Raw genomic sequence first — 20,230 nt, 5'->3', positions numbered from 1 at the left:
TCAAAGGTGAGCTCAGCGAGATCTCAGGATGCTGGGGATGCCGCCATTTCTCAGGTGCTGTCGTTCTGAAGTTCAACAATTCATGGATGCTACAATTCACCGACACCAAGACTCTCACGGTAGCTGAGCCAGGCTAGGTGTTTCTACAGAGGCGACATGAGCTGCTTGCTCTTTCTTCTCTACCTGTCCCCTGAGGGAATTCCATCTTTTTTTCTTTTCTGCTGCAAGGAGGCTTTCATGGTGTACAAAGAGTGTTTTGTCTGCTTCTCTGAGTTGGCTGACGGGCTGTAGGTGAGGCTGAGAAGGCAAAACCCATCAGTGATGGAAGAGAGAAGGCCAGGGTTATAGCTAGCTTTGGGCCAGGCCAAGGCAAGGGTAGAGCCCCCATCTGAGACCCCTCCTCTCCCACCGGCCCTTCTCTCCTCCCCATGAATCCCTGGGTCACAGAGCCCCCCACCCAAGCAGTTCACAGGGCTAGGGGTGTCATGAGGGCCTGAGGCCTGCAGGGCAAAGCTGATCTGTAGACCAGGGGCCAGCATACTTGACACGCACCATCTCAGTAAGCCCCTGAGATGTGGGTGGGCGCTATCATCCTCACTTTACAGATTTGGAACCTGCAGCTGAGAGAACTGAAGTCACCCACTCCAGGTCACAGAGCTGGAAAGTGATGGTGTCAGGACTGGAACTGGAATCCTTCAGCCAAAGCCCGGCTCCCGGCTCTGCCTGGGTTATAGCAAATGTTTCCACTTACCAGGCTGTGCCTGGCTCAGAACACACAGAAGGAATGCATTGATGGGGAAGAAACTGAGATGAGAGAGGTAGAGGGGTTTTCCTGAGGTCCCACAGCTGAGGAGCAGCAACAGCTAACCTCTTGCTCTTCCTTGAATAGGGAGACTGGGTGTGGCTGAAGAAGTGTGAAGTGGGCTGAGACCTGGAACTGCGCCTGAGCGGCCTCAGCCTCCTGAGGAAGGCAGGGCTGTAGAGGGCACAGAGGGTGGGTGGGGAGCAACGCTGCTCAGGAGACCCTTACTGGTCCAGATTGGTCTCAAAGAGGAAGTTATTCTTGCCATCATGATCCTGCCCATTGCCAGTGCCTCAATCACAGTAATTCACTATTGCTGTCACTGTCCCATGCCAGCATCCTTAAAGCCACATCACCACCCCATAACCCACAGTCCCCATAACCACCAGGGCACAGTGCCCTCCATCAATGCCCTCGCATGACAACTCATCATGAAGGGACCTCATCCTGCAGCCCCCTCCCTCCACCCATCATTTCTTTTATTTGCTGTTTACTGAGGATAAATTATGTGCCAGGCACTTATGTGCAGTGTTCTGGGCTTTGGGGATACAGAGTGGAGAAGAGAGACAAAGTCCCCTCCCTCAGGGAGATCCTAAGCACCTGTCATCACTAACCACATAAGCATTTTCACCCCCAAGATCGTCACCATCCTGAGAGGCACTGAGGGACAGAGACAGAGCATGAGACTTGAGTCAGGAAGATCCAGGTGAAATCTTGCCTCCACAGAACTCTTAGCTTCCCTGTAAAATGGAGCTAGTGATAGTCACCTTCTGGGGGATTATGATTGCAGAGAACACATGAAATAACCTAGAACTCTTCCTGGCAACACATGAAATAACCTAGAACTCTTCCATGCTTTCGATACATGGGGAATTTTATTGATATCTCCAATATCACCACAGTCTGAAATAAAGTTCAGAAGGATTAAGACACTGGAAGTTAAGTTAGGCATTTCCCAGTGGGCATCTTGCAATGTATTGTGAGTAGATTTTTTTTTTTTTTTTTTTTTTTTTTTTTTTTGAGACAGGATCTTGCTCTTTCGCCCAGGCTGGAGTGCAGTGGCTGGATCTCAGCTCACTACAACCTCCAGCTCCCAGTCTCAAGCAATCCTCCCACCTCAGCCTCCCAAGTAACTGGGATTATGGGTGTGCACCACCACGCCCAGCTAATTTTTATATTTTTAGTAGAGACAGGGTTTCACCATGTTTGCCAGGCTGGTCTCGAACTCCTGGCTTCAAGGGATCTGCCATTCATCTACCTATTGACTCATTCACCCATTCACCACCCACTCACCAACCACTCATCCACTCACCCATCCATCCATCCACCCATTCATCCACCCACCCATCCACCCATCCATCTATCCACCCACTCACCAACCATGCAACCACCTATCCACAAACCACCCATCCACCTACCCAACAACTCACCGACCCACCAACCGCCCATCCACCCACTGACCAATCACCCACCAACCCATCCATCCACCCAGCCACCCACCCATTCACTCATCCATCCACCCACCCACCCATCTACCCAGCAGCCCACCAGGTACCCATTCACCCAACCATTCACCCATCACCCATCCACCCATCAACTACCCACCCACCCATCTACCTGCCTACCCACCAGCTACCCACCCACCCATCCACCCACCCATCCACCCACCCATCCATCCATCTATCCATCCACCACCCACCACCATCTATCCATGCATACATTCATCCATCCATCCTCCATCCATCCCTCACCACCCACCTGTTCATCCATCTGTCTGTCGATCTATCCATTCATTCAACATTTCTGATGCCTCTCCATGCTTAGCCTTGTGTTTGGTGCTAAGTGCAGGTGGCCTAGATGTGGATTGCACCTGGTCCAGCCCTCGAAGGCCCCCTGGGGGCTGCTAAAGTGCCCATTTCCCTGACAGATGCGGGAGCTGCAGTGTGAGAACGTTGCCACTGGGCTTTTTCGTGACCCCTGGGGTCAGTGCTCTGGTTCTGGAGAACCTGCTGCGGAACGAGGCTCTGCACCTAGACTGGACCTTCAAGGCCTCCCTGCTGCTGGATTTGATCTGCGTGAGATCCCTCCCTGGGCCTGGCACTGCAGGCAAGTGGGGAGGACAGGGAGATAGGAGATGCTCAGATTTCCCACAGCTGGGCTCTTTCAGCTTTGTCTAACCCAGGGATGTCCAAACAGCATGGCCACAGGTAAACGGGGAGGCAGGAAGCCTTTCTGGGGCCTCTGGGAATTCCGAGAGAACCAGGTTTCCTCTCTTTCGTTACAGATCCAATGGACCCCCATTATGTCCATCTTAGGGCATGAGGTATCTGCACCACTGATGTTTCCCTCCTGGCTGCCTCAAGTCCCAAAACTGTGTGGTGGACAGACACTTTGTGCTCAAGGTCACTGACCATGGTTATGCAGAGCCCCTGGACACTCAGCAGGCTCCCCAACCCTGGCCAGCCCCCGAATGTCAGCTCAGCGCAGGGGGCTGCCAGTAGGTTTTGGGGCCTCTGTTTAACCAGGTGTTTGTAAGGTCGGGGGAGAGGGCAATCTCCAGTCCTCTGGCACTGGTGACCTTGAGTTGATCGCTTCTCATCTCTGAGCAAGCTATAGGCTCTTTACCTGTGAATTGGGGAGAATAGATACGCCCGGCCCGGCTTGGATGGTCAGTAGGTGATGGTGGTGTGACCCTGCCCTATGATTGCAGAGCTGCTATGGGCAGCTCCTGAGCTGCTGCCGAGGCCTGGGTGCCCTGGGTGGGGCACCCTCACAGGGGACATCTTCAGCACTGCCATCATCCTGCAGGAGGTGCTGCCTCGGGACCCACCCTACTGCTCCTCGGGATTCCCAGTGGAAGGTAGGCACCCTCCTCCCCCTCCTTGGCTGTCCTTGGCTAGAGTCTCTGACTAGTGGGAAGCTCTATGGCAATCAGGAAATCTGGGCCTGAAAATAACCACATAGACACGCACGCCTAAAGTCTGACCATGAGAACTTGACTTAAGCTGGGCTGCCTTCAGCAACTCTGCCAGAATAGCAGCTGACCCACTCCAGGGGCTAAGGACGTTGTGCTCTGGGTGAAAATTTCCATCCCGCCTTCCTCCCCAGTGTCACCGCCATGCCTGTAGGTGCTCATGCCCCGACTGCACCTCCCCTCCATGCCCAGCACAGGCTACACAGAGCTCAGCCCTACTCCAGCTGTGTCACTGTCTTACTCTGTGACTTTACGCAAACCGCTTACCCTCTCTGAGCCTCAATGTTCTCATCTATAAATGGGAATCCAATAACAAATGTGCCAGATCCCCAGTCCCGTGACCAATGTGGCCAGGCTGCTCAATACCAGGGGGCTTCGTTACCTGCCCAGGCAGGCTCCTTCAGAGCATCTCTGTCCTCACACTTCTGGCTCCCCAGGATAACCACTGGCTGCTTCCCCATCATCACCTGGCCTGTACACACTTTATCTCTTCCAGCCCCAGGGCCAGGGCCCAACTCCAGAAATGTTTCCTCCCCTCTGTGCTCTCTGTCCGGGCTCCCTGGACCCCAGACTGCTCTTTCTGTCATCCTCCTGCTGCCTCTTCCCAGTCCCAGGGACCTGGTACTCCACAGACACCTGGGCACCTTGGCCCACAGTGCAGACCAGTACAGAGCTGAGCCCACCATCAGATCCTACCCCAATGGATAATCTTTAACTCACAGGAGGCCTAGCCCCACTGCCTTTCTCCACCACAGCACTGCCCCATGAATAATGAGCATTCCAGGCCCAAATTTATGAGGTGGAGGAGTGGGAAGAAGGGGGGCTTTGTCAGACCATTTGTTCAACACTCCTTGGCTGCCTCCCCATCCTCTGCCTCTGAGGAGGGAAGGGCTGGCCAGATGGGATCTGCAAACCATGCCACCAGTGCAAGGCACTCCAGGCCTCGCTCCGTCCAGCTTTGGGTGCAGGGACCCAGGCCTGGAATGCTCTGGCCACCCGTGAGGAGGCTGTCAGCCTAGGGCCCACTGCTTCCTGCTGTGTGCTTTCCTTGGCCTCAGGGAGTACAGGGCTCAAGCCACAGGCTCCAGGGAACACCAACCTAAGCCCAGCTCCACACCAACTTGCCTCATGACCTTGAGTAAATCCCTTTTAGGCTCCAAGCTTCAGTCTTCTCATCTGTAAAATGGGAACCATGATGTCTGCCTTCCAGAACAACTGTGAGGATTCAGTGAAATGCTGTAAACAAAGCGCCTGGCATGCAGTGGGAGCTCAATAAATATCTGTGAGGTGATGTTAGGAGTGTGCTAAGGGGGGTCCCAGGTTCCCTCCTGACTCTAACATCTCTTTAGGATCCTGTGGATGGGGGGGTCACTTTGCAGTTCCCAAGGCACTTTCATGTGCATGATACCATTTGACAACCCTGGGAGGTAGCTAATCGCCCCTTTTTTAGAGTTAAGTGAGACTCAGAGAGGAGAAGGGATTTCTCAGAGGGGAAGCTGTGGACCTGGGATTGGGTGGACATCCCTGGTCCAAGCTCAGTGTTCTAAAATCTCTTGGAGTCATCTGTGGGGCACCCTCTTAGAGCCCAGCCAGGTCCGGCCAGAGCTGGATGCTCAGACTCCTCCCTCAGCCCTCAGCACTGTCCGTCAATCATGGCTATGTCTGGGCTGCGGACAGCATGCCTGGTGCAGTGTGGGGAGCATGAGACCTGGCCTGGCCTGGGGCAGGGGTTCCCAGCATGTTCACATATGAAGACTCCATTTTAATGTCAAAAATGGTTAGAGCCTCACATGCTACTATGTGACTTCTAATATCCACTAACTGAGAACATACCCAGTGATAAAATCTGCTGTGAAATCAGCAACACTTTGAAATGGGTTTGTATTGTATTCATTACAGTGCCATCTGCATACCTTTGAAAAACAGCAGTACATGTGTGCATGTGGTGTATGGTTGGTTCCATCAGCACACAGTCCTTTGTAAGCACATACGACTTCCCAGATCCCACACTCTGGGCCCTCAGGGTCTAACGCCTGTAGGCTGGGAACCTCTGGGCAGAGGAGATCGTGCAGGCTGGGTGCAAACCAGGCCCAGGTCTAGTGTCTGCTTTTGACTGGCCCTATGTAGGTACCTGATTTCACTCCCAGGAGCCTCAGTTTCCCTGTCTGTAGAATGGGATGGTGACTCCTGCACTATCCCCAACAAGGCCAAAAAGGGATGGGAAGGGGACTGAAACCCAGAAAGAAACTTCTCTCTGGCTCCAAGGGCTCCCACCTCCCTCACTCACGAGAGGAGGATCCCAGCCATCCTCGGAGGAGATTAACCCATTCTGCTTTGCGACAACCCTTGCAAGTACATAATGTGGTTGTGCCTGTCTTCCAGGTGAGGAAGCTGAGGCTCAGAGAGGTGATGCGCCTTGTGTGGACCGTAAATGGGTCATCTGAAGTCCCGCTCTGATCTGTGGACTCCAGAGCCTGAGCTCGGTGTCAGCCCCTCTTCCTCCCAGCCTACTTTAGAATCGCTCGGCTCCCCATGGCTCTCCAGCAGCCCCCCGAGGCAGGGTTATTTCCATCAGTTGTTAGGTGGGGAAATTGAGGCTCAGAGTCACAGCAGAACTAGAACACTGACTTAGCCTGGTGTGGAGACAGGATGACGCGTGGCCAGGTTTTCCTGAGTACAGAATCATAATGATGATGATAATGATAAGCAGGCAGTGTCGTTCACACCTGTGGGGAACCGGCACGCCAGTATCTGAGTGGCAGGGCTGCAGGAAAAAGCTGCACTGTCAAGGTTTCAAGATCATTGGTGGTCGTCGTTGGCAACAGAGTAGCGGCAGTTGTTGTGGGGCCTGAGCGTGGGGGAGAGTCTGCCAGGTGCCGGGCACCTAACATCCATCATCTTCTACCTCAGCACTCTTCTCAGGAAGGCAGTTTATTCAAGACCAGCCTGACTAACATGGAAAACCCCGTCTTTACTAAAAATACAAAATTAGTTGGGCATGGTGGCGCATGCCTGGAGGCTAAGGCAGGAGAATCCCTTGAATCTGGGAGGCGGAGGTTGCTGTGAGCCGAGATCACGCCATTGCACTCTAGCCTGGACAACAAGAGCGAAACCCCGTCTCAACAAAAAAAAAAACCAAAAAAAAAAAAAAAAAACAAAAAAAACAGAAAAGAAAAGAAAAAAGAAGGCAGTTTATTATGCTCATTTCACAGATGGGGAGACTGAGGCTCAGAGAGATCATTGTCTTCTCCACCATCCCCTAGTATTGTGATGGCAGATACAGAATTCAAAATCAGCTCGCAGTTCTCCTGGCTCCCAGTCTGAGACCCTTTCCTTGGCCACACCCAGGGTAGACCCAGGAGAGCAGCAATGCTGCGTCCACTGGCCAGCCATACCCTGGACACAGGAGCTGAGGAATATCCTCAGGCCCAGAACCTGGCACTGCTGTAAGCCTACCCTGCCCACACTCTCAGGATCTGAGGCCAGGCTCCTTTCATGACCCTTCCCAGAACCCCAGGCCCACCCACATGGTGTTTGTTGCAGAAATCATCAGGAGGGTGGCATCTCCCCCTCCTCTGTGCTGGCCGCTGGTGACCCCTGATCACAGGCCACATGAGTGCTGAAGCAGTGCTGGGAGGAGCTCCAGAGGACAGACCTAGCGTGGACCAGATCTACAGCCAGGTGAGTGCTCCCCAGAGGAGTGGGTGCTCACAAAAAATGGCACATTTGTTCAGCTCACTTAGCCTACTGCAAGCCCTGTGCTTTCCCTGGGACCTGGAAAGTCATGCAGTAAGAGGCAACTGCCCAGCGCTGTCACCCCTGAGGTCTGCCCTTTAAGGAGAGCTTTCTCAGGACCACCGGTTCCAGGGACATTTATCCCCTGCCTTCCTGAGTGTCAAGCCCCATGCTAAGGGCCATGCTTCCCTCCTTTCATCCTCGCCACAGCCCTCTGAAGAAACAGTGTTAGTTTCTTGGCTTCATGGGAGAGAAATGAGGCCTGGAGAGGCGGGGGCACTTGCCCAAGGTAACTGAGTGAGTGAAAGGTGGGGCTGGAGTCCAACCCAGGTCTGTCTGCAGAGCTGTGCCAGCAACCCCACCTTGTACCAGGCCTCCTGGCACCAGAGGAGAGAGGCCATTGTGGCTGTGGAGACAGTACTACTTCCTGAGTCAGTGAGGGGAAAATGTGAGGGGCCCTGGGGCACCCCCAGGACTGCCTTGGGGATTTCAGTGGGAGGGGCAAGGCAAGTCTGTGCAAGCTGGCAGGGCAGCAGTGGAATGTGTGAGTGAGCAGTGGATTGAACATGACCAAGCTGGCTGATGGCTTCCATGGGGCCAACCCATCAGACCCAAGGGGACTGTGCCTCCCCTCCCCATCCTCCCCTCCCCATCCTCCACTCCCCAGCTGTGGTGGAAAGTTGCCAAGGAGCAGTTTAGGGAGCAATAAAGGGGTTAGGACAGGTGACGAGAGGGAGAGAGGCAGCAAGGCAGTCCAAGGAGACGCACACAGGTGTCCTTTGAGAAGCCCTGCCCATCACCTCTCTTTCCACACCCCCTCCACACTTAGCTCTGGCATCAGGGGTGGTGCCCCCCTCCACAGATGAGAAATCTGGAGCTCACAGTAAATGACCTCTAAGCAGTCACCATAATGGTGGGTAGCAGCACTAGGATGAGCAACCAGTTTATAAAGCACCAGCCTGGGATCTTTCCAGGGGATCAGAGGTTGCCATGGCCCCCTGTGAGGTGGGGAAGAGCTCTTGCCCTGAGTGAGGGGCGACTGTGGGATTCTTGCCAAGATTCCTGCCCAAGGCCCAACAGCAAACAAGGCTGAGATGGGCACACATGAATTCAGCCTGAAGAAGGGGGAAATGGCATCATACTGTGGGGAGGTGAGGGGTCAGATGCCTGGATTCACATCTATGTGAGAATCCAGTGGATATCATCCCACTTACCCACTGTTTGACCTTGGACAAGTTAATGTTCCTATTGGGCCTCAGCCTCCCTGTATGTTTCCTGGAAAGATAACTAACCCTGGCCTAACTCTCCAGATAGGTGTGACCATCCAGTGAGATAACTAATTTTTTTTAAATGTAGCTCTTTGAGAAGGAGAGAGTGAGTAAGGTACAAGAGAAAGAACACTGACATTAAAGCCAAAAGGCCTGGGTTTAGGGAGGCAGAGGTTGTGGTGAGCTGAGATCATGCCATTGCACTCCAGCCTGGGCAACGAGAGTGAAACTCTGACAAAAAAAAAAAAAAAAAAAAAAAAGCTTAGGTTTATATTCATTTCACATTGTTCTAGGAGTAGTAGCCAATGCAATTAGACAAGAAAATTAATATTGCAAAGGAAGAAGAAATATGTATAATTCCAAATGATAAAATAATTCAGTGGGGAGGGCTGGTGATAAAATTAATATAAAAGACTTTAGTTTTTAACTCAGATCCACCACTGTGTGCTCCTTGGCAAGTTATTCCACCTCTCAGATCCTTTGTCTCTTCATTTATGAAATGATGACCTTCCATGCAGAGGTGACCTTGGAGTTGGCTTCAGGTCCTTGTTGGTGTCTCAGGGTCAGCAGCTGTCATGCCCACCCCGTAAAGCTTGTGCCTCTGCTTTTCTTGGACAATACAAAATAGGTGCACTTCAGGGCTGCTGCCACTCCCTACCTTGCAGACATTTGGTTGAGAGACGTGGCATTAATGGAGATTGGATGTGCATACCTACACACACACAACACACACACACAGAGCATGCACACACACTCACAAGTTCAAGATGCTGGATTTTGACAAGCATGAACCCCTTCACTTTGACCATCACTGATTTGCTTCTCCTACTGACTGCACTCTGGGAAGGTGCAAGCAACACTGGGTAAGGTTCTGGCAAGTCTTCCTAGGAAAACTGCTGCCAGATTTCTTTGCTTGGCACTAGGAGTAGTTGTATTTCTTTTGAGCAATTAGTTTAATGTTCCCTTGTCTTATGGACCCCATGGATTGTGTAATCTATATTTCCCTCTTTGTTTTGTTGCTAGGAAGTTCATATCCAAAATAGTGACCAAATTCTAGCATGGATTTGGCATACAGATTTCAGTCCTAGATTTGCCTTTTTTTTTTTTTTTTTTTTTTTTTTTTTTAAAAAGCCTTTACTCTCCTTTGGTCCTAATATCCGCATATGTTTATTCTTTTATTGTGTGGTACTGCTTTTATTCTTCTTCATCCTTAAAATTTTGGAGGAACAAAGTAGAAATAGAGATAGATTATACATATAAATAATCTACATATATTCTTTCTATCTATCCACCCATCCATCCACCTACCCTTCCATCTGTCCATCCATCCATCTATCCATCCATCCATCCATCCATCCATCCATCGGTCCATCTGTCCGTCCATCCATCTGTTTGTCTATTATCTATCTATCTATCTGTCTGTCTGTCTGTCTGTCTGTCTGTCTGTCTATCTTTGAGAAGAATAAAGAATCTCACAGTGTTGTTGTGAGACCCAGTGCAAGAGGGTTGTGTTTGTTAACCATAATGCTGTGCTGGGTACAGGCTCCTTTGCAAAGTCCTCTTGCTGCCTGCCCACCCTACACAAAATTAACCCATTAATCTGACACAAAGCTGACTGCACTTTTCCCTTGTCAGAGCCACCGTCCCCCTGTCATTTACATATCTGTTCCCCACAACAATGCAGCTCCTTCAAGCGGGGATTCTGTTTGGTGCATTTCCGTGGCCCTAGACTCCCAGCTGAGGACCAGGTGTGCTGACTTTCATGTCATTTTGGCATTTTTGTTCCATCTTCAGTTCAAAAGCATCAACCAAGGCAAGAAGACCAGTTTTGCTGACTCCGTGCTGCGGTTGCTGGAGAAATATTCCCAGAACCTGGAGGACCTGATCCAGGAGCAGACTGAGGAACTGGAGCTGAAGAGAGAGAAGACAGAAAGGCTGCTCTGTCAGGTGATTCCCCTGTGAGTGGCCCCTGGACTTGAGTGTACCTCTAGCCTCAGCTCTAAGCCCAGGGCCTGGAATATAGTAGGTGCTCAGCAGATCTGGATTCCATGAATTTATTTAATTCACTCATCCATGTTTATTTATCTAACATTCTTCTTATGCAGCACATTACTTTGTTTAGTTAGTTTTGTTTATTATTACTATTTTAGATACAGGGTCTCACTATGTTGCCCAGGCTGGCCTCAAACTCCTGGCCTTAAGTGTTTCTCCTTCCTCAGCCTCCCAAAGTGCTGGGATTATAGGCGTGAGCCACTGCACATGGCTTATACAACATATTTTTATAGAGCCCTCACCATATGCCAGGTACTCTGTCGGGCACGTGAGTGGAATTTCTGCTCTCTCACATCCTTGGGAGCAAGGAACTAGGCACAATGCTTCCCCCACCCCAATATCACTTCACAGGAAGTCATGTCCAGACAGGGCAAGTATTCACTCCAGGGCAGTCAGCACACCAACGGACTTGTACCAGATCTGCTGATGCTCAACACAGTTTCCTCCCAAATATCCCTTCCTAGCCTCCAAACTGTCAAAAATAGGCCCTCATACCTTATGTGTCTGGCCCCTCCCATCCCTTCAGGTCTGTGGCCGACGTTCTGAAAATGGGGGTAACTGTGGAACCACAGGGGTAACTGTGGAACAGGTTACCATATACTTCAGTAATATTGTAGGTTTCACCATCATCTCAGCCCTGAGTGAACCCATTGAGGTGGTGGGTTTGCTCAACGATCCCTACATGCTGTTTGATGCTGTTCTGGGCAGCCATGACGTGTGTAAGGTGAGAATACCAGGAGGCTGGCATTCCATTCCTCCTTTTACTACTGTGTCTTGATGGTACTATTTATTTATGTGTTTGTATCAGCTAGCTATTGCTGTGTAATAAATACCCCCCCCAAAACTCAATAGGGTAAAATGATAAGCATTTACTATTGTTCACAAGCCTATGGGGCCACCAGAAGGTTCTTCTGGACACACTCATGCATCTGTGGTCAGCTATGGGTGAGGTGGCAGCTCTGCTGATCTCAGTTGGGTTCTCTCATGTCTCTGGAGCCTTGGCCAAGAGAACTCAGTTCTGTTCTGCAGCCTATCTTCCTCCAGCAGGCTAGTCCGGGATTGTTGACATGATATGGCAGGGTTCTGAGAGAGAGGACAGAAGTACACAAGGCTCTTGAGATCTAATCTGGGATCAGGCATATTACAATTTCTGATGTATTCTATTGGTCAAAATGAAAGACTAGTTCAGATTCAAGAGCTGAGGAAACAAAGTCTACCTCTTGATGGGAGAAGCTTCAGTCTCGTTGCAATGGGGTGAACATGGAGCGGGTGAAGGATGTGGGCCATTTTGTATTTAATAGACCACAATGTTTACTTGTCCATTGTCTGTCTATTCATCCCTTTACAATCTTATCAGCAGGCTTTTCTGTGCCTGACCCTGTGCTGGGCATGAGCAGACAGATGACTCAGCTCCCATTCCTATGCTTAAGGAGCGCTCAGTCCTATAGGTAAAAGATGATGACCCGCAGTGAAAGTAATAATCCTGGGAGGCGGAGGAGGCTGAGAGGGCCCCAACCCAGCTAGGGGTAGATGTGTAAAGAGCAGGGAAGACTTTCTGGAAGAGGTGCTGTCTTCCCAGCATTGTCCCATCTGGGAGTGGCAGCCCCAGGCAGGCAATGGGTGAAAAATGTGCGAAAGCCTGAGGCTTCAGAGGGCCTGGTGAGTGTGGGGAAGCTGAATAAGCTGGGCTGACTGGGCATGAATGGGCCAGGAGTGGGGAGCTGGAGGCACTGGAGAGGACAACAGAGGCCTCAGCAGGGCCTTCAAGCCCCTCCCTGTGCACCTCTCAGTCCTGGGTTTGAGTCCCAGCCTGGCCACCAGCTTCTGTGTGGCTTTGGGCAAACAGCTTCCCCTCTCTGGGCCTCTGTTTCTTTGACTGTGAACAGGAATGGCGACCACAGTTCTGGGAGGGCTCACAGAGGATGGGAGGATCCTGGCCCCCATGCACAAGTGGATGTCAAGCACGGAGTGTGAAAGGGAGACACCTCCTGCCCACCACTTCTCCATTCTACCCGTGCTGTGGGGACCTTCCAACCCCAACACTGCCCCTTGTTCTGATCCAGGGGGTCTAGGGGCAGCTTCAGACATGGTGGGGAAGGTATGGAGGGAGGTCCCAGGAAACACCACGCCAAGGCTCTATTGGCCTTAGCCCTAATTTGTGACTCACCAGCCTGTCCAGCCACAGCCCTCCACAAAGGCAGGGACAGGGGAGGGCCAGGCCCCGAGGGCTGGAGCCAGATTGAAAAGGATGCCTTGGGAGGAATTTTTCGAGGACACGATGAACTCTGAGACGCCAGACAATCTGCTGATAGCATTATTTATAGTATCCCAACAACCATAATCGCCAACACTTATTGAGGGTTTAGTGTATACTGGATGCTAGTATTAAATGCTTTATATGTATTAGCCCATTTATTCAGCAAAACAATTTATGAGGTAGGGACTGGTACTGCCAATTTATATATGAAGAAAATGAGGCAACAGAGGCTAAGTGGCTTGTTTGTTAACATAATCTCAGTGGGATCTGAGGCCAAGATTTGAGCCAGGTTATGGTGGTCCAAAGGCCCTTGGTTGGGGAGGCTCACCATCCCCATGAGATAGACATCCTCAGGATAAAGCTGCGGGTTCATAGTGGTCCACAAGCCCTCCAGGAGCTGCCCCACATACCTCCCCAGTTGTGTCTCCACCTCTGCAGGCCTCTGGATCCTCACACATGTCTCGCTGTCTCTAGCCCCCAGGCCTTGGTACCTCTGTTTCTCCTCCTGGAGCAGTGCTCTCCCTCCTCTTCACCTAGCTCCCTTCTGGCCATGTGTCTGGTCTCATTAGCCTTCCCCCCATCCCAGACACAGTTAGGGGTGCCTGTTTGATGCTTGCATAACTCCCCCTACATTGCATTTTATGGTTCCACCCTGAATCACTTCCCAGTGGCTGGCAGTGTCCAGCACATCATAGATCCTCAGGAAATGTGTGTTGACAGAATGAGGAGGACACTGAGGCACAGAGAGGGAAGTGACCCGCCTGAGGTCACACAGCTGGCCAGCAGCAAAGCCAGAACAGGAACCTACGGCATCCACCACGGTGCTCCATCCACTGCACCATACTGACCGACACGCACCCACAGGACCTGTGCCACCGACACCCAAGGGTGCAGCTTCCCTCCTGTTCCCCATTCAGGACCTTAGATCCCCGCCCTGGCCCGAAGTTCCAAGGCGTTCCTGAGTTTCCCTCTTGCCTCCAGAGTCACCCTGGCCCCACAGCCCCAGGAAAAGATTCCTCATCTCATCTCGCTGAGCCCCACAGCTTTGATCTGCCCTGAGTCACCCTGGCCTCATCTCTTCCTCCGCTGCTAATCTTTCCTCACACATGTGTCCCCTGGCTCTGAATCATCCCTTCTGACTGCTCTGAACTCTGGCCAGGAGGTCTGCATCTTTCTGGCAGAATGAAATGAAATCAAACAAGGCCCACACAACCCTCCAGATGTGGGGAAAGAGGAGGCCCCTTCTTCATGATGTGCGAGCATCTCTCATCACTCATGTCATCCGCCTCGGTTTCCCCTTCATCCCCGACAGGATCTGGTTACTGCTCTTTAATCCGGTCTGGGTTGGGAGGCAGCCAGGCAATCATTTCCTGGTTTCGCAGGGGTCTGCGATTCCCTCCCGCGCTCGCTGAGTGTGCACTTTCACGGACATGACTCCAGAGCAGAGCCACTGGGGACTGTCGCGGAGGCAAGGCCTCAGCCCCACCTGTGGCTCAGCCAGGCGTAAGTCTTGCCCTGGCCCTACTGCCAAGCCACCCTGGGCATGTCACCTCTCTGAGCCTCAGTACTCCATTTATAAAACAGGGATGAAAGTGTCTCTGGTATAGGATTGCTCTGCAGATTAAGGAATGTGAGAGAAAGCGCCATGGTTCATTGAGTCATCACCTTACCCTTGGGCACCTGCCACATGCCAGATGCTGAGGCATCCCTGAAAGCACAGAGGGAAGGGACAGCATTAGTTAATCGCCTACAGAGGGCTCACTTGGCTGGGGAAATTTCACAACTGATCTCATCTAACCCTTTCAGTGCCTGTCAGGGGTATGGATTACTATCCTTACTGTATAGATGAGGACGCAGGCACAGGGAGGGTAAATGACTCACTTGGGGTCACACAGCAAGTCAGTGGTGGGGTTAGAATTCACATCTGCGTTTGATAGTAGGGACCTTTTGCTTGCACCTCTCCCCTGGCTGTTTCTCCCATCTGTGAAGGGAACCACTGCCTCACTTTCAGCTGAGAGCCCACTATGATAGGCAACTTTGAGTACATCACCTTTACGAGTCCCTGGAGAACATGCCTGTGCCTGGTCATCTTTCTGTCTCTAGGGTTAAGGAGTGAATGTTAATCACCCTGCACGTTCCCTTCCAGCTCAGGCATCAGGCAGGTCAGCAGCTTAGAGATCAGCTTTAGCAGATCAGAGAATGTGGTCTGGTTGTATGGCCACTGTGGGGCTTTCTACTCCTCTCCCCTAGTCTGGACTGTGGGGTCACACATCTGAGGCAGGGCTGGGTCCCCAGAGCTGGTGCACCCTCCCTGTGTCACAGCTGCACACCCAGCAGGCAGGGTGAGAGCAGAACCTCCTCAAAGAGAGAGAGAAAGGGCCCAAGCTATGTGCAGCAAGAGGCAGCATAGTGAGTGCACAGACTCTGGAACTGGACTGACCAAGTTCAAACCCAGGCACTGGCTGCAAGTGACCTTGGCAAGGGACTTCATGCCTCTGACCCAGTTTTCACCTGCAAAACGGCCTTAGTAATGGTACCCATATCCCAGAATTCTTGTGACCATCCAATGCGTTCATAATTGTAAAGGCTTTGGGACTGTGTCTGGCACATAGTAAGCACCATATGAGTGTTTAAGAGGCACTTAGTCCTTTTTCCAGTCTCGCCTATCAAGTAAGGCATTCCTCCTCCTGCAATGAGGAAGAAGAGAGAGCAGGGAAAGCCAGGAGTCTCTCATGATTTTCCCTCCTGGGGAGTGGAGTGGAAAATCTCTTTTGTGGAAAGGTGCACAGCTTGGGGCAGCCCTGCCACCACCCCTGCCACTCTTACCACCAGTCCATGAATGCTGGGTGGACAGCAGCAGGCAGACCACAGGGCGGGAGAGCAGGCCACAGCCCAGAGGAGGGAGACAGCTTTCTTGCTGGGGACTGGTAAGATTCTGTGCCCTAGACGGCGTGTGAGCGGGACCGATGGAGGGGTGGGGTTTCAGCAGATAGAGAGTGGGGAGAGTTTTTCAGGCAGAGGGATCTGGTGCTCCAGGCCTCGAGGTGAGCAAGCACTGGGTGTCTCTTGAAATGGTAGAAAAGATTTCTGTCTGGCTGAAGCGTGGGGAACCAGAAGCAACTGTTAGAAAACGTCAGGCAATCATGCAGAGGAAGGAGGCCCTTGCTAGCTAGGCCAGGGGGCCTGAATTTTAAGCCACCGACCATAGGGAGCAAACTGAAGTGCATATCAGAGCGGAATGTGATGTAATTAGGGCAGATCACCTTTTGGTAGTGCGGTGGAGGATAGCCGGGGTGAGGGAGAGATCACAGGGCCGTGTGGGCGTTGGTAGTGGGGCACAGTCCACACTTGCGAGTCGCGTGAGAAATTTTTTGAATTACAGCGCCCCCTATGGGCGGTGGTGCATCACTATTCTTGTGCGCCAGATGCTAAGTGCAGAAGTGCCTGGCAGGGGAGGCTCTGCTGCCCAGGACTGGTGAAGCCAACACGTGCCTGCTTTAGGAGGAACAGTGCAGGAGCCGGGAAAGACTCAGAGGGTAGAGTTGCTGTCTTCACCCTGGCAGGCTTGGCCTGTGGCAGGGGAGAAGGCTATGCTTCTTTCACATCTGTGTTCCGAGCACCTGAAACAGGGCCTTAGGAACAGAAGAATGTGCTTAGGAAAGGTATACGCGTACAGTTCAGGGGGTGGAGCTGGAACCAACTGGTGAAAGACAGGTTTTAACTCAACTCAAGTTTTGAAAATCAGAGTTACAGCCGGGGGCAGTGGCTCACACCTGTAATCCCAGGACTTTGGGAGGCTGAGTCAGGCAGATCACCTGAGGTCAGGAGTTCAAGACCAACCTGGCCAACATAGTGAAACCCCATCTGTACAAAAAATACAAAAATTAGCCAGGCATGGTCGCTCACGCCTGTAGTCCCAGCTACTTTGGAGGCTGAGGCATGAGAATCACTTGAATCCAGGAGGAGGAGGTTGCAGTGAGCTGAGATTGTGCCACTGCACTCCAGCCTGAGCAACCTTGGTAAAAAAAAAAAAAAAAAAAAAAGAAAGAAAAAAAGAAAAAGAAAGAAAGAACAGAAAGAAAGAAGAAAAGGAAGAAAGAAGAAAGAAAAGAAAGAGAGAAAGAAAGAAAGAGAAAGAAAGAAAAGAAAAGAAAGGAAGGAAGGAAGGAAGGAAGGAAGGAAGGAAGGAAGGAAGGAAGGAAGGAGAAAATCAGAGTTGCCTAAAGAGAGAAGTGGCTACTGAAGAAGGAGAAACTTTCCTATCAAGGGATGTGAGTAAGCGAGAACAGCCACTGGGGTGGGGGAAATTGGGTGGGTGACCAGCAAAGCCCCTTCCAGTTAGGAGATTCCAAAACCGTAATGATGAGGAGGAGGACGACAGCAGACTCTGTGTATTCAGCATTGGTATGCCTGCTTCTGTAAATACTTCACTGCTAACATTCATTCCACATAAGAGGAAACTGAGGCTCAGCCAGGTGAAGTTGTCCAGGTAAATGGCAGAGCCAGGGCTTGAACCTACATTTGTCTCATTCCAAAACCTACATTCTTTCTAGTATACCTTTGGAAGGCCAGCAGGGTTTGGAAAATGGGAAGCGTCCTCTAAATATATACAGTCCTCTCCAAATTAATCCCTGATGTGCCACTATGGCCTTGAACAGATGGGGTACCCAGGTCTGCCACCAAGGAGCTCAGGGCCTGAGGCCAGAGATAATAAAAAGAGCCATTGTTGCCTGGAATACAGACAAAGGTGATCTGAAATGTACAGATCCAATCGTTGCTAAAGTGCCCGGAACTGGAGGCCTAGCAAAGATGGCACTGCGGGCCAGAGACCCACGGGGCGGGTTGGGACTCCCAAGAAGCAGCCATGTGTAGCAGGATGTGCGGTGGCCAGGGAGGGTATGTTCTCATGCTGGAGTGTGAAGGCTGCTGTTTCTAGGTGGAGACCACTGGGGATGCCTACATGATGGTGTCGGGGCTGCCTCAGCACAATGGGAGTCAGCATGTCGCTGAAATCAACATGGCCCTGGATGTCCTCAGCTCTGTGGGTGACTTCTGGATGAGGCATGCACCCAACGTGCCCGTTTGCATGAGGGCTGGCCTGCATTCAGGTATGGGCTAGGGGCCTCCAGGGTGAGGCACCACATCCATCTCCCAGTCTTCCCTGGGGCGCTGGCTGGGACGCCTCCAGTGGCATGCTTCTGGATGTCTGAGATTCTCAAACTCTATGGTAAAAACATTCTATGTTTCTTTTTCCTTACATTATTTTAAGGTCCTAATTATGTTATAAATAAGAGAGTCAGGCCGGACATGGTGGCTCACGCCTGTAGTCTCAGCATTTTGGGAGGCCCAGGCATGGGGATCACAGGAGGTCGGGAGTTTGAGACCAGCCTGGCCAACATGGAGAAACCCTGTCTCTACTAAAAATCCAAAAATTAGCTGGGTGTGGTGGCTCACACCTGTAATCTCAGCTACTCGGGAGGCTGAGGCACGAGAATCGCTTGAATCCGGGAGGCGGAGGTTGCAGTGAGCCGAGATGGCGCCACTGCACTCCAACCTGGGTAACGGAGTAAGATTCTGTCTCCAAAAAAAAAAAGAGAGAGAGAGAGAGAGAATGTGTGATGCTGATAGTGTGATGGAAGAGGCAGGACAGAAACCTTCTGTGGTCATGCAAACAACCAAATGTTTCCTGGGATGGGTCTGGGAGAGCCATCGGAGTCATGAATATACCCTTTCCATGTCCCTGCTCCTTCCACCATGGTTCCCCTCACCTGCAGGATAAAGTCCACTGGCACTGCCACCACCACCCCACCACCACCATAACCTCTCCAACCCCATCTCCCACCACTCCCTGCATGGCCCTCCATCCACACTCAGCTATGTGCAATTTCACACACACAGGTTCCCTGCCTCTGTGCCTCTGCGCCTGCTGTTCCCTGCCCACTCATTCTCTCATCCTTCAAGACAGAGCACATGTATCCTCTTCTCCAGCAAGTCCCCTGGGCTGGATTAGGGGCCCTTTTTGGTGCTGGCACAGTCCTGGTGCTTCTTTCATCACAGCCTTGATTGCAGGTTACACATCTCTCCCCACCAGGCTGGGAGCTGCCCAAGAGCAGGGAGGAGCTCTGATCTATCTATGACCCCTCACCTCCAGCACAGAGCCTGGCACAAGCATCAGGTCCTCTCTGGATGTCGTTGGAGACTCCAGTTAGCTTAATCCTCACCTCACAACTGGAGCCCAGGATGTGCAGTGGGGAATGGCACAGGGGGTAGAGAAGGGTGAGGCTGTCATTGGGCTCTCTCTCTGGTCCAAGACCTGCTGGAGCTCACCGGGTACATTCGAGTTTCAGGGTCCTGTGCAGCAGGGATCGTGGGTCTCACGATGCCTCGGTCTTGCCTCTTTGGGGACACTGTCAACACGGCCTCCCGGATGGAGTCCACAGGACTGCGTGTGTATCTCATAACTTCTATCCTGCCCAAGGCAGAGACTCTTTCAATAACCTGTGCAGCCTGGCTGTTTAATATAGTTCTTAGTAACCAAATCACCACCTGGTGGCAATGTACCCTAGTTTTCAGGAAAGCAACTACTATGTTGGTGCAAAAGTAATAGCTATTTTGGCATTAAAACTAATGACCGCACCATTCTCCTGCCTCAGCCTCCCGAGTAACTGGGACTACAGGCGCACGCCACCGCACCCAGCTAATGTTTTGTATTTTTAGTAGAGACGGGGTTTCACCATGTTAGCTAGGATGGTCTCCATCTCCTGACTTCGTGATCTGCCCGCCTCGGCCTCCCAAAGTCCTGGGATTACAGGCGTGAACCACTAAACCCGGTAGGCGGAGCTTGCAGTGAGCCAAGACTGCAAAAAAAACAAAAAACAAAAAAACAACAACTAGCCGGGCACGGTGGCTCAAGCCTGTAATCCCAGCACTTTGGGAGGCTGAGACGGGCGGATCACAAGGTCAGGAGATCGAGACCATCCTGGCTAACACGGTGAAACCCCGTCTGTACTAAAAAATACAAAAAACTAGCCGGGCGAGGTGGCGGGCGCCTGTGGTCCCAGCTACTCCGGAGGCTGAGGCAGGAGAATGGCGTAAACCCGGGAGGCGGAGCTTGCAGTGAGCTGAGATCCGGCCACTGCACT

The 20,230-nt window shown here is 51.8% G+C and overlaps 1 pseudogene; it reads left to right on the top strand.

The window, feature by feature from the left end:
* Positions 1-20,230, top strand: part of LOC126936501 (guanylate cyclase 2D-like) — a 63,443-nt pseudogene that overhangs the window by 19,110 nt on the left and 24,103 nt on the right.

The sequence above is a fragment of the Macaca thibetana genome, chromosome 14 (assembly GCF_024542745.1).
Source record: "Macaca thibetana thibetana isolate TM-01 chromosome 14, ASM2454274v1, whole genome shotgun sequence".
NCBI lineage: Eukaryota > Metazoa > Chordata > Mammalia > Primates > Cercopithecidae > Macaca > Macaca thibetana.
Note: the sequence above shows the minus strand (reverse complement) of the source record. Positions and strands in the feature narration are given on the sequence as shown.